At 40.9% G+C, this 13,005-nt stretch overlaps 1 pseudogene; it reads right to left on the reverse strand.

Moving 5' to 3' along the window:
- Nucleotides 1-2,112: 2,112 nt before the first annotated feature.
- LOC105817267 overlaps nt 2,113-13,005 on the reverse strand; it is a 38,484-nt pseudogene continuing 27,591 nt past the window's right edge.

Below are 13,005 nucleotides of genomic sequence, written 5' to 3' on the forward strand. Positions count from 1 at the left end.
AAAAGAAAATATATATAATAGTTCAACATTTTAGTGTGTGACAGGTAGGAATCATGATAAAAAAAGGTCAGTGTGAAATTTTATTCTTGTCAAACTAATAGCTGAAATGCATCCATTCTCTTTATGATAATCATCTTAGAGTTGGGTATTTTTTAATTGACAAGTAAAAATTGTATCTATGGTGTACATCATGATGTTTTGATATATGTATTCATTATAGAATGGCTAGATCAGGCCATTTAACATACGCATTACCTTATGTACTTTTTGTGGGGAGAAGACTTAAAGTCTACTCTCTTAGCAGTTTGCAAGTGTACAATATATTGTTATTAACTATAGTCACCATGATGTATAGAGGTAAGTATTTGTATTTGCACATCTGCTATAATTCCTATTGCCAAGGAGAAAATTCTATTATCTGCTTTTGAAAAACAAATACACAGAAATTTTTCTACAGGAATTTTAGGCAAACCAGTATAAAATCTAAATTCTTCACAAAATACATAAAACAGGAAAAAATGGTCTTTAGATTTATTTTTTGAAGACTGGAATACTGGCACTTCTGAAATAGGCAACAGTCTTCATTCCTGCTGCTAACTGTGGGGCTGGCATCAGACGTGATTTCTTAGGCTCCTTTTGCTGCTGGCGTTTTTCTATATATCTGTCTAATAAGATCTGATTAATCTTTGACTTTGCAAGAGATTCTAAAGAGGAAGAGTTTCACCACGGTCTCGCTAAATTCTGACCCTGGTCTTTTGTAACTAATCATATTTTGTTTCATGTTTATTTCTAACCAAAATCATTGCAACATCTACATCCTTAACCCTTAGATTCTGTTCCTTTAGGTCCTGTAAGTTGTTAAACACAGACCGAGATGTTTAAAAGAATATGTAAGTTAAAACCCTTGGCTAAGTGTCATATGAAAACATCTGATTGTAAATTGTTTTATTCATGCTGTATTGAGGAGTTGAGCATAGAGTGTTGGCAATAGATACAGGATTTAGAAATCTTGTGTTGTGTGGTCACATGTTTCAACAAAACATTCCTTCACAACTGGCCTATCAGAGCAGATTTCCCCACATCTCTTGAACCCAGGACCACTAGCTTGTATTCATGTGTGGTGTGTTCTGCTTATCTACTGCAAGTCCTGTCTTCCTCTCAAGTTCTGTTGACTCGTCTACCTCCTTCTCCCTCCCACTGCAGCTCCCACACTGACTCCTTCTCAGGCTCTTTCTGGCAACATTCAAGTGCTCCCGGAATTTGCATTCAGGGAGACACCGGTATCCCTCCCCCTTTGCAGTCTACATGCCGCAATATGGTTTAATAAATTTTCCCGCTGCTAAAATTAGCCAGATTTGCTTTCTGCTGCTTGTAGCTGAAACTATTGATTCAGCCTTAAGCTAAATATCTATTCCTACTATGTTAAAAGCATTATGTACAATATAAAACTGACTTCAGGATCCAGTAATTCCCAAAAACTCATATAAGCTAAACCTCGCGTGGCTCCCTCCCAACTTTTTTTTTTTCCTTTCCCCTTTTTATTGTAAAAATTATAAGAACATAGTAGAAATTAATAAGCCAATTCTCATCATAGATATCTCAAATACCAGAATGTATAAAGTTCAAATGTTTGATCAGGCATGAGTTGCACCAAAATATTTACTATTTTCCCAGATGCTTAGAAGGGTGGCAGGAGAAATTAAGTAACCGGAAAGGCCCTTTAGAAATCCATGCAGATGTTGTAGTCAATTACTGTGAGTGATAGAGACCATAACCCTATGACACAGCCACTCCTTCCCATGCCTTTGTCTCAGTGGCAGAAGACAAGGACCAAATCAAATAGAAACAAAAGACTAGTGACACATGTTTTAATAAATACGTTAAAGACATTTCAACTCTTCCACTGTAGATAAATCAGATCAAGTATTATCGTTTCCATTTTAGAGACAAAGCAGAGAGAATAAGAGACTCCTGACTCTTATACTGCTCCAGTCAGCTTAAGGGGATTCAGAAACCCAGCAGGACAGTCTAGCTGAGCTAAAAAGTTGTAAATGATGTAAAGGAATAAGAGATACATGAAAATACCCAGGGCTATGCCCGTGGGGTCTTTTCTCAGTGTCTCAGTATAAGTCTAAATCTGATGTAATTAAGACATAGGGAGAGGAAAAATTCTCCCAGAGAAGGAAGATGAGAATTCATAGATAAACGCTTTCTTTCTTTCTTTCTCTCTTTCTTTCCTTCTCTTACTCTCTTTCTTTCTGTGTGTGTGTGTGTGTGTGTGTTTTTTTTTCCCCTCTGAGATTTAAGCAAGCATAGGTTAGTTAAACTCTTGAGTTCTAGCATTGGTGAAGGTTACCTTCCCTCCGTCATAATCCAAAGCAACTCCAGTCTGCGTTGGACAGTAGGACAAGATCTGGAAAGGCTCAGGGCTAGTACGTGCATAGACCCCAGCTGACGACAGCTGCAAAGTCCAGAATCCCTCCTTGGGGGTGAAGTTGAGAAATCCTCTTCTCACCACTGACTCTCTTGTCAGCCCCACCAGGGAGAATGTTGGCCATATTCCATTATTTTGAGATCATTCTTCCTCCAACTCTTCATTCTCATTTCTATATCCAGGAGAACTACACCCACCAGTGCTGTCCATGAATCCACCAAGATAGCTACTGCCAAACACACCTCTGGCTCCACCCATGTATTTCATTGCTTCTTTTTCCTCCTCTGCTTCCCACCAGATCCTATCCACTTTCACTTCCCAGTACACTTTGCCCCAGGTGAAGCCCTTGCTGCCCAGCACACCAGGCTCAGGATCAAATCACCGACCACGTTGGCATTTGTTCATCCACGAACCAGTGAGTATCATGCTCTTCCCATTTGGAGACACTGAGAGGTAGCCATAGGCTGTATGAGAGTTCAGGATGATACTCACTGTGAGGGAAAAGGAATAAAGGTGTGGCATCATCAAAGGTATCAAAGGGTAGATTTCCCGTAGACTCTGGGGCTTTTTGGACAATGGTAGGAGATTCCCTTTGGGGACCAGAAGAGAGATTGCTTCTGTCAACCTCATGCTGATAGTATTATTAGTTCCCATGTCTAGAAAATGCAGAGAATGCAGGGAGAAAAGTCAAGGACATGGCAGCATGATGAGATTTGAGAGGAGAAAAGGAGAGGGACTGGGATCAGTACAGCTGGGGAAAGCTCTCCCCAAAAGCCTCATGCTTTTGAAATCTGAGGAGTCAGGATCAAGAATTTAGATAGATTAGCCAGCACAAAGACCTTTGTGTTAAGTGGAAGGACAAGGTGCTGTCATGGAGGACGCTGCAGCCCCAGAGAAGATGGAGGGGGGTCCCTGAAAGTCCGGGAGCGCAGTTGATGGTAGGCTGATGAATTCATTCGAGTGAATGCCACCAACGAGCTGACGGTCATAACCGAGCAAATCCAACATTTGCAAGAACAAGCTGGGAAGGTACTGGAAGATGCTCGCAGAGATGCCGACTTACACCATGTAGCTTGTAATATGGTGAAAAAACCTGGCAACATTTACTACCTTTGTAAACGGGAGAGTGGTCAGCAGTATTTTTCCATTATTTCTCCAAAGGAGTGGGAGACAAGTTGTCCACATGACTTCCTTGGTGCCTACAAGCTACAGCATGACTTATCCTGGACTCCGTATGTGGACACTGAGAAGCGAGATGCTAAAATCAGCATAATGGACAAGTTGCTAAGCCAGTTGGTGGCCCTGCTTCATGCTTCCAGGGACTGACCCACTGAGAGTGGGCTCCGACAGCTCTCACAACAAGGAGCTGACTGCCACCTCCTTGTTGCCCCCGTTGTTGCCTTGATGGGAGGTGTTCTGAGAATTGAGGGCATATAGGTGAATCACAAACTTCTTAGAAGGAGACCCTGTGTGACTGTAACTGCTACTGTTATACTTTTAGTTGGAATGGTAATGAATCATGTCACTTTCTTTTGGGATATTCTCTAGGCCCCAGATACCCACCCAGCTTCAGAGTATTGGCCATTGTACTTCTTCATCTCCATCTGTTCTTCCCTTAAGTTAAAGCATTAGAAAAAGAAGAGTTTCTTTTTCTCACAAAAAGGATGGTAGATCATTTTCCAGGGGAAAAAAAAAAAAAGACCTCTGTGTTTAAAGAACTGATCCATAAGTAAAGGAGCTTCATGGGGAAACTGCAATTGTGGGTGTAGAGTTTACTTTGAGGCAAACATCAGTATACTGTCCTCTCCATATACTCGCTTGTCTTATATTCCAGATCCATCATCCATTTTCCTGGAGTGAGCAAAGAAAAAGTAAGTGATTGTGGCATCACATTTGTCTAGGTCAAATTCTCTTACTGTTGGTTAATATAACATTAAAAGGTGACAGGTCACCTACCATGAAAGCTCAAGTAAAAGACAAATCAATGCAGGAGACACCCAGAGTTGTCTAAAGCTGTTCAATCAGAATCTAACGTCTGCCCTAAGGATCTGTTGCTTCATTAAAGAGTACCTTGGGGCACACTATTTCTCCCCACTCTCAAAGGTACCTCTTTGAGATTAATTCTCCCAATATTCTTTTTGTTAATTTAAAATTTTTGATTGTGACAAAAAAACTCCAAATAACATAAAATTTACCAACTTTACCATTTTAAAATGCACAATTCACTAGTGTTATATATATTTACATTGTTATGTAACTAATTTCCAGAAATTTTCCATCCTGTAAAACTGAAACTCTATACCCATTAAATAACAACTCCTCATTTCCTCCTCTTACAACTCTGGCAACCACCATTCTAGTTTCTGTTTCTATGAATTTGACTATTTTAGATACTCATGTGAGTGGAATCATCCAGTATTTGTCTTTGTGACTAGCTTAGTTCACTCAGCACAATGCCCTCAGAGTTCATACATGTTGTAGCTTGTGTCAGAATTTCCTTCATTTTTAGGCTCAACGGCATTCTGTTGTATGTGTATACCACATTTTGTATATCCATTCGTCTGTCGGTAGACATTTGGGTTTCTTCCACCTCTCAGCTACTGTGAATAGTGCTGCTATGAACATGGGTGTGCGTGTCTTCAGGACCCTGCTTTCAGTTCTTTTACATATGTTCCCAGTAGTGAGACTGCTGAATTATATGGTAATTTTATTTTTAATTTTTTAAACTGCCATACTGTTTTCCTCAGCCATTCAATATTCTTTTACCTAACTTTTTAATATGAAATATCTTTTTTACCAACTCTGGGACTTATTGACCATGGTTCTACCTTAGTCTAGGTAACATTCTTAGCTAATATTCACATGGAAAGACTTCCTGGTTTGGACTTACCTGGAGTCCCTCCCCAGTGTCCCTGTCTGGTATGAGTGACCTACACAAGAGCAAAAAGAAGCCAAGGCAAGAATCAAAACCTAAGGAAACATCATAGAGAAAAAAATAGGTTTTCTAGGCTCAGAACCCCTTCCTTCATCCATTCTTTTACTATGAAATCCTTTGCGTCCTTTCTGTAAAGAAAGAAGTTTATCTGAAAATTCCTCTGCCTGATTTTTATTGCAGGACTGATAGGCTTTTCAATCCAGAACTTCTTCCGGGGACACCTAGAGAGAGTCAAGTCACAGTGGGAACCACCGAAAGAAAGACGGCAACCCCGCTGTCACCACGTGCGCATACAGCGGGCTGAAGAGGCAGAGTGGACGCTGTGTCCAAACAGTTCCAACACCAGAGTCAAAGGATAAGATCTAGAGAATTCTGAACAAAGTGTCATGATCCAAATATTCTCTAGCCACCAATATATCATTTATGTATGATGTTAGAAAAAGAAAGCAAGCTATTTTCTGCCTTGGAAGGTCTTTGAAACATCCTACTAATGTTACAACTTGTAAAGAAATTACTTGGAAATGTATACCAGATAAATGAAAATTAAGATAAAGCTTTAAATTTAAATTTTTTCTGTGCCCACATGAAAGAAGCAAAAAATGTTTAAATTTAAAATTAATACGAAGCTGGGCAGAGATATATAAGCTAAACCTAAAATGAAAGAAATCTGAGATCTCGATCTCCTTCTCAGACAGAACTGAATTCGAGGCAGAAAAATGTCAAATAAGACAACAAAAAGTATTTTATGGTACTTAAAAGATTATAATCCACAATTAAGATATAACTCTCCTTAAAGGTCATGCTGGAAAAAAAGGCATTAAAATATAAAAAGCAAAAACTATGAAAATACAAGAAAAAATGGGAAAAACTCACTACTAGTAGGAATCTTTGACTCCTTTTCAAGAAGTCATAAAACAAGTATCAGTACAAAGTACTTAAAACTACTAAGGAAATCCTTATGGAGATATACAAAATCCTATTCCGAGAAAACAGAGTGCACCTTCTTTTCAAGTGTTTGGAACTATCAAAAAATTTACATAGAAAGCCTCACAGAAGTCCAAAAGGTAGAAATAGCAACAACGATTTCTTATCACAAGATTAAAAAATTATGCAACAAAAAAACTTATTAGAAAAAAACCCAGTACATCACTGACAAATATCCTCTTTCTTAAACAAATCTTATGTTAAATAGCAAATGAAATTCAAAATTTCAGAATATCTAGAAAACAATAATAATAAAAGTACAATATACTAGAAATTATGGTGTACTGCAAAAGCAGGGCACATAGACAAAAACCAACAATTCATTCAAAATAGGAGGAACAAAAGGGGACAGGCAAGTAGAGGAGATAAAAGTAGAAATACACAGCTGGGTGGGTGGTGGCATTTGCCTACAGTCCCAGCTACCTGGGAGGCTGAGGCAGAAGGATCGCTTGAGCCCAGGAATTTGAGGTTGCTGTGAGCTAGGCTGAGGCCACTGCATTCTAGCGCAGGGCAACGGAGTGAGGATCTGTCTCAAAAAAACCAAACAAAAACAAAAAATCACAGAAAGGTTGACAGTTAAAGGATAGAAAAAGAAATGCCATGCAAACACTAATCAAAGAAAGCTGGAATAACTGCTAATACTAGAAAAAATACTTCAAAGGCAAAAAGTATTACCCGTTGTGTATCACCCCCATTTCTCATATCATTACTCATCTCTAACGCGTGTCTGTCTAGTCCCCGCAGCCAGAATCCCATAGCCTGTCTCACCCTCCTGTCTGCCCAGCGTGTGGTCCACAGTAAAGGCACACTCGGTACATGCCACTGGCCCTGGGTGTCTCTGGAGATGAACTGTGTGTTTTCCGAACACCTGGCTTTCATCCTCTCGGTTCAAAGCTTCTACATATCATGCGGGTATGATTTTGAAAACTGTCAATGTTCAGTGTTTAGCACACATTTCCTCAGACCCTCTGTCAGAGAATCATTATACGTTATGACCCACGTAAATGTCCTCTTCCTGCAGACAGAGTTCAGGAATCCATCACTGTCAAGCAGGGAGGACAACCTGATAATGGAATTTGCTCTACAGAATATGGGGAAGACTGTGGCCAGGAGTGGAAGCTGGGAACCATGTAGAAATGGGAAGAGCAAAAGGAAATTGGTTTTAGAAACAATTGTGGATTCTAAGTTTTCTCTAATATTCTTCTATAATCTCCTCCCATTTCCTTTTCTCTCAGCCTGTTACCATCCTAACATAAGTTCCATGATAATTTTTCTAGAACTCCCTCCTCCATTCCATGGAATACTTTTCAACGTACCCTACTAGAAGAACCTCTCTTCCCTTTAAATAATCCCCTTTCTAGCTCTTGTCAAATTTCATGAATAAAGATGAGAGAACGAGAAAACAGAGGGGCACTGTAAGTGTTTTTTAAAAAAAAAGCAAAGGTGCGCTTACCTGTTTAGTGTATCACTTGGTCTTGGACAGGAAGAGAACAAAGACACTGTCATGCAAATAAGGTTCTCAGGCGCCATCACCATTCTCTACTTTGGGGCCACTGGGGATGGGCACACAGGGCTGGAGAGAGAATTGTTCCAGTGGACCTAGGCTTGTCTGCCTGCCACCGTAGTTTCATTTTATAAAGACAGATGCTTCCCCCTCATGTCTTCCATTTGAATTCTAGACTATCCCCTCCAGGAAACCTTCTTTTATCTATAGATAGATAATCTACTGAGCATCCAATTGTCAGCTGGGCATGGCAGCCCACGCCTGTACTCCCAGCTACTGGGGATGCTGAGGCAGAAGAATTGCTTGAGCCCAGGAGTTCCAGGTTACAGTGAGCTACGCTCACACCACCACTGCACTCCAGCCTAGGCAACAGAGTGAGGCCCTGTGTCTTAAAACAAAAAAAAAAAAAAGAAAGAAGGAAGGAAGGAGGAAGGAAGAAAGAAGAAAGAAAAAGAAAGAAAGAAGAGGCAGCACAATTCACTGTTGCAAGGATGTGGAAACAACCCCAGTGCCCTTCAATCCATGAGTGGATTAGTAAAATATGGTATATGTATACAATGGAATACTACTCAATTACAAAAAACAATGGTGATCTAGCACCTCTTACATTATCCTGGATAGAGATTGAGCCCATAGTCTGAAGTGAGGTATCACAAGAATGGAAGAAAAAACAACACATGTACTTGCCATCAAATTGGCACTAACTGATCAACACTAAGGTGCTCACATGGTAGTGATACCCATTGGGGGGTGGGGGTGGGTAAACTCACAACTAATGGACGCAGTGAGCATTGTATGGGGGAAGGGCACATCTCTAATCCTGGCTTGGTGAGGCAAAGTCATAACATGTAATCAAAATGTTTGTACCCTCATAATACCCTGAAATGAAAAAAAATAAAGAATCAAAAAATAAAAGAAAGAAAGAAGAAAGATTCCAACTGTCTATCAAGTTAAGACTGAAACCTCAGCCTGCCTTGGAAGGCCCCTACTCAGCTGGTCCCGTCTTACCTATCTCCTTTTCCCTTTCACTTCTTCCTTACTTAATCTGACTCTTCCAGAAAGGTAGCTCCTGTCACTCTGTGTCCCCTTCTATCTTCTTATCTATCTGCCTATTCCTGTCTTCCTCAGTGCCTACACACAGCTGTGCACACACACACACTGAGTTTATTATCTCATTCGTCTAGTTCTAACCAACATGCCCCACCTCCCGCCAAGTGGAGTGTGCAGCTCCTGCTTTCTCACAACCCAAATCTGTACATCTTCAAGACCAACATCAAGAGCCTCTTCTGTGAAGCCTTCCCTGACTAAGCCGTTCCCAGATTCTTGTGGCCTCCAGTCTGACTACAAGATTTAACATTGGATTATTTGTTGTAATCATAAATGTACAGATCTTAATATTCCATTGCATGTTACAGTCCCCTGCCCACTGCAGTTGGCTGGGTAACTTATTAAAGAACTCAATAAATGAGAATAAAACCTTCTCTCTCTTGACTTCTGGTCCAAATTTCTTGCAAATAGGCTGCACTGCAGCTTGGAACAAGAGGACTCATACAGTTTAGTTGGTCCCTCACCTGCAAAAGTTCAAGTGCTGGCTCTGAGCCTTCTCCAGCTTGGACATCAGAGTCCCAAGCCAGACCAGCTCCTCAGAGCCGCTGGTGACACAGCTGCTGCTCCCTTCAGTGAGTTCCCGCTCTGGCCCCGCCAACCACGCCAGCAGGCACTGCTTGATTTCCCACAGGGACCGATGGCCCTGTCCCAACACTGATGCAGTGTCTTGCCTGTGGTTCTGGAATTTGGTCTACAGTGAAGGAAGAAAGAGGTGATTTCTGAGAAGCTAGGAAACACCAGAACGTCTGTGAGATGTTCCGGGGATGAGTTCAAAACAGGAATCTCTTCAACCCCTCCCATTCTTCACACTCCCCCATGCATGCGCCACCCCATCCTACCCCTACACCACCTGCTACCTACACCCCCACCCCATACACATACTTGTACACAGGACATGCACTGAAGGCCTCTCTTACCAGCAGGGCTTGAATCTCATCTTCTTCTGTAGACTGAAAATTCTGAATCCCATCCCTGTCTCCCTTCAGAATCTTCAAATGGTTAAGAATTTTACCCTATGGAAATAATCACGACACTTTGAAGATCACAATGAAAATGGCCAGTGATTCCAGAGTGAAATCAGCGCCTGACTATGTAGTGTAATAGTCATATGGAACGATTTCCATTCTAGGTATTGAAGAAGAAACAGTGAGTGCTGTGTTGGTGTAGAGCAGTTTCTTAAAAGTGAGATAAAATAATAATCTATTATCATTAAAACTATTCATTTACTAATTACTAATTTTCTTTTCTTTTTTTTTTTTTTTGAGACAGAGTCTCACTCTCTTGCCCAGGCTAAAGTGCCGTGGTGTCACCCTAGCTCACAGCAACCTCAAACGCATGGGCTCAAGTGATCCTTCTGCCTCAGCCTCCTGGGTAGCTGGGACTACAGGCACATGCCACCATGCCTGGCTAATTTTTTCTATTTTTAGTTGTCCGGCTAATTTCTTTCTATTTTTAGTAGAGACAGGGTCTCACTCTTGCTCAAGCTGGTCTTGAACTCCTGAGCTCAAGCAATCCTCCCAGCTTGGCCTCCCAGAGTGCTAGGATTACAGGCGTGAGCCATCGCGCCCAGCCTACATTACTAATTTTCTAACAACTAAACTACTTATGGTAGAGTTTTTATTTATGCTTACACTGTTTTTTCTACCAAAAATATAGACAATTTAAATTGAAATAGAAAATCAACGCAAAACGTGAAGGAAAATATATATGCCAACTCCATATTATTGAGAGAATGACTACATTGGTTTTAAGATTTCTGCCAGCCAAGGAGAAAAGGGAAACAATGAATTGCATAATTCTTTAGCAGACAGGAGGAAATATGCTAGTACCTCAGAGGAAATCATATGTTCCCTGAGATTAAATTCTGAAAGAAAATTTATACAGGAGATTTTACACAGATTTTACAATATCCTCAAAAAATATTTTTACAATAATTATGTGCTGGAAAACACACATTTGAAACTATATACTTAAGGGAGCTATCAGGAATGTTGGTATTCTGTACAGCTGATGAGACTTGATCCAAATGCCTCAAAAACCAAACCATCAAGGCAATGGAATATGCTTAGTATTGTAGAAGACAGAAGAACAAACCAGTTTTATTATCAAGGGTAGCACTTTACCAGGAACCTTCCGCAAGAGAGAATGTGGACTATATGGACTGTTAGACCTGTTAGAAAGGCTGTGATTAAAAACACAAAAGGTAAGTGTTGGTGAGGATGTGGAGAACAGGTAACCCTGGTATACTGTGGGTGCGAGTGTAAACTGGTATAGCCATTATAAAATGGAATTCCATTATAGTATGGAATTCCTCAAAAAATTAAAAATAGAACTACCATACGACCCCGCAATCTCACTTCTGGGTGTTTATCCAAAAGAAGTAAAATCAGTATTTCAGAGAAAGATCTGCACTGCCATGTTCCTTGCAGGATTATTCATAATAGCCAAGATATGGAGACAACCCGCATGTCCATCGATGGATGAATGAAGAAAGAAAATGTGGTACCTGCATACAATAGAATATTGACCTTAAAAAAGAAAGAAATCCTGCCATTTGTGACAACATGGATGGGCCTGGAGGACATTATGCTACGTGAAATAAGCCAGACACATACTGTATGATCTCACTTATATGTGGAATCTAAAATAGGCAAACTCATAAAAACAGAGGGTAGAATGGTGGTCACCAGGGGTTGGGGGGGCAGGGAATGGTGAGGTGATAGTCAAAGGGTACAAAGTTTCAGTCATGAAAAATAAATTCTAGAGATCTACTATACAGCATAGCGCCTATAGCTAACATAAGTTGACTGTACTGTATACTTAAAATTTGCTGAAAGGGTAAATCTTATCTAATGGGATGGGAGGAAACTTTGGGAAGTGATGGATATGGTCTTAATAGTGGTGATAGTTTCACAGGTGTATACCTACTCCCAAACTCACTGATTTGTATACATCAAATACGTACAGCTTTTTACATGTGAATCATACCTCAATAAGGTGGGGTAAAAAGTTGGACCTTATCCTGAAGGTGCTGTAGAATTTTCTGGGCTACAAGAACAGAGCTGGGATGCAACAGGATTCTCACCCGATAAAGCTGTGCAGCCTTCTCCGGGAGAACAGCAGCGTGGTCCCACCCGGGGCTCCTGAGACTCCCGGAACATCACACACAGTATCTGCTGCTCATCCGGGCAGTAGTAATGGAGCTTCTCCTCGTCTCGCCCACACAGCCGCTCTGCTCTTCGCTCAGGTGGTATTTCCTCTCTGGGTTGTCTCTCCGCATCTGCCTTCAGCCTCCAAATTTCTCTGTGGGCTGCCATCTGCCACACACAGCGGATGTTCTCTGTCTCAAAAGCTGTCTTGCACAGAGAGCAATGTGACGGCTGCCTCGTAGATTCACAGGTCCTGATGCAGCGCTAGCAAAAGATGTGACCCGGCAGTGGGCACTGGGTGTCTCCAGCAGTTGAGGCAGCTGGACACAGCACCTCATCCCCAGTTTCTCGGACAGGAGGCCAAAACACAAAACGCCAAGCCCAAAGCCCGCAAAAAAGTTTCTCTCAAAATGAGGAAACTCCTTCTAAGAAGACATGAAGGAAAAAGGGAAATTGTGAGTTTAATAAACATCAAAATAGAATCCATGAGAAATAGTTTTTACGTTCAGACCGTTACCAATCTTTCTTCTCGAAATCTAAAGCTCCTTCCAGAGCACTCCTGAGAACGGGCCACAGCCTGCAGTTAGATGGATGTTAATTTCAGGCAGCTGGCTCTGCTGCAGGCGTTTGGAAGGGTGCCGGTATATGTAATTAAGTGGGCGTATTCTAGAAGATTTAGGGAAAGTAAATTCCCAATAAAGTCTAAAGGATTTGTGCTTACCTCTTAGTAGATAAGCTCAGTAAAAAAAAGAAAAGAGAAGAAATTGTAAATAATTCAGTAGTAGAGAAGAAGAATTATAAAATTCAAAATTTAGGGCTGTATCTTTAAAACTCATCTGAGAGCATGAAAGTTAGATGTTAGATGGGTTCAGCTGTAGGTCTGTTATTCACA

This window comes from Propithecus coquereli, unplaced genomic scaffold (genome assembly GCF_000956105.1).
Source record: "Propithecus coquereli isolate 6110/MARCELLA unplaced genomic scaffold, Pcoq_1.0 Scaffold404, whole genome shotgun sequence".
Classification (NCBI taxonomy): Eukaryota; Metazoa; Chordata; class Mammalia; order Primates; family Indriidae; genus Propithecus; species Propithecus coquereli.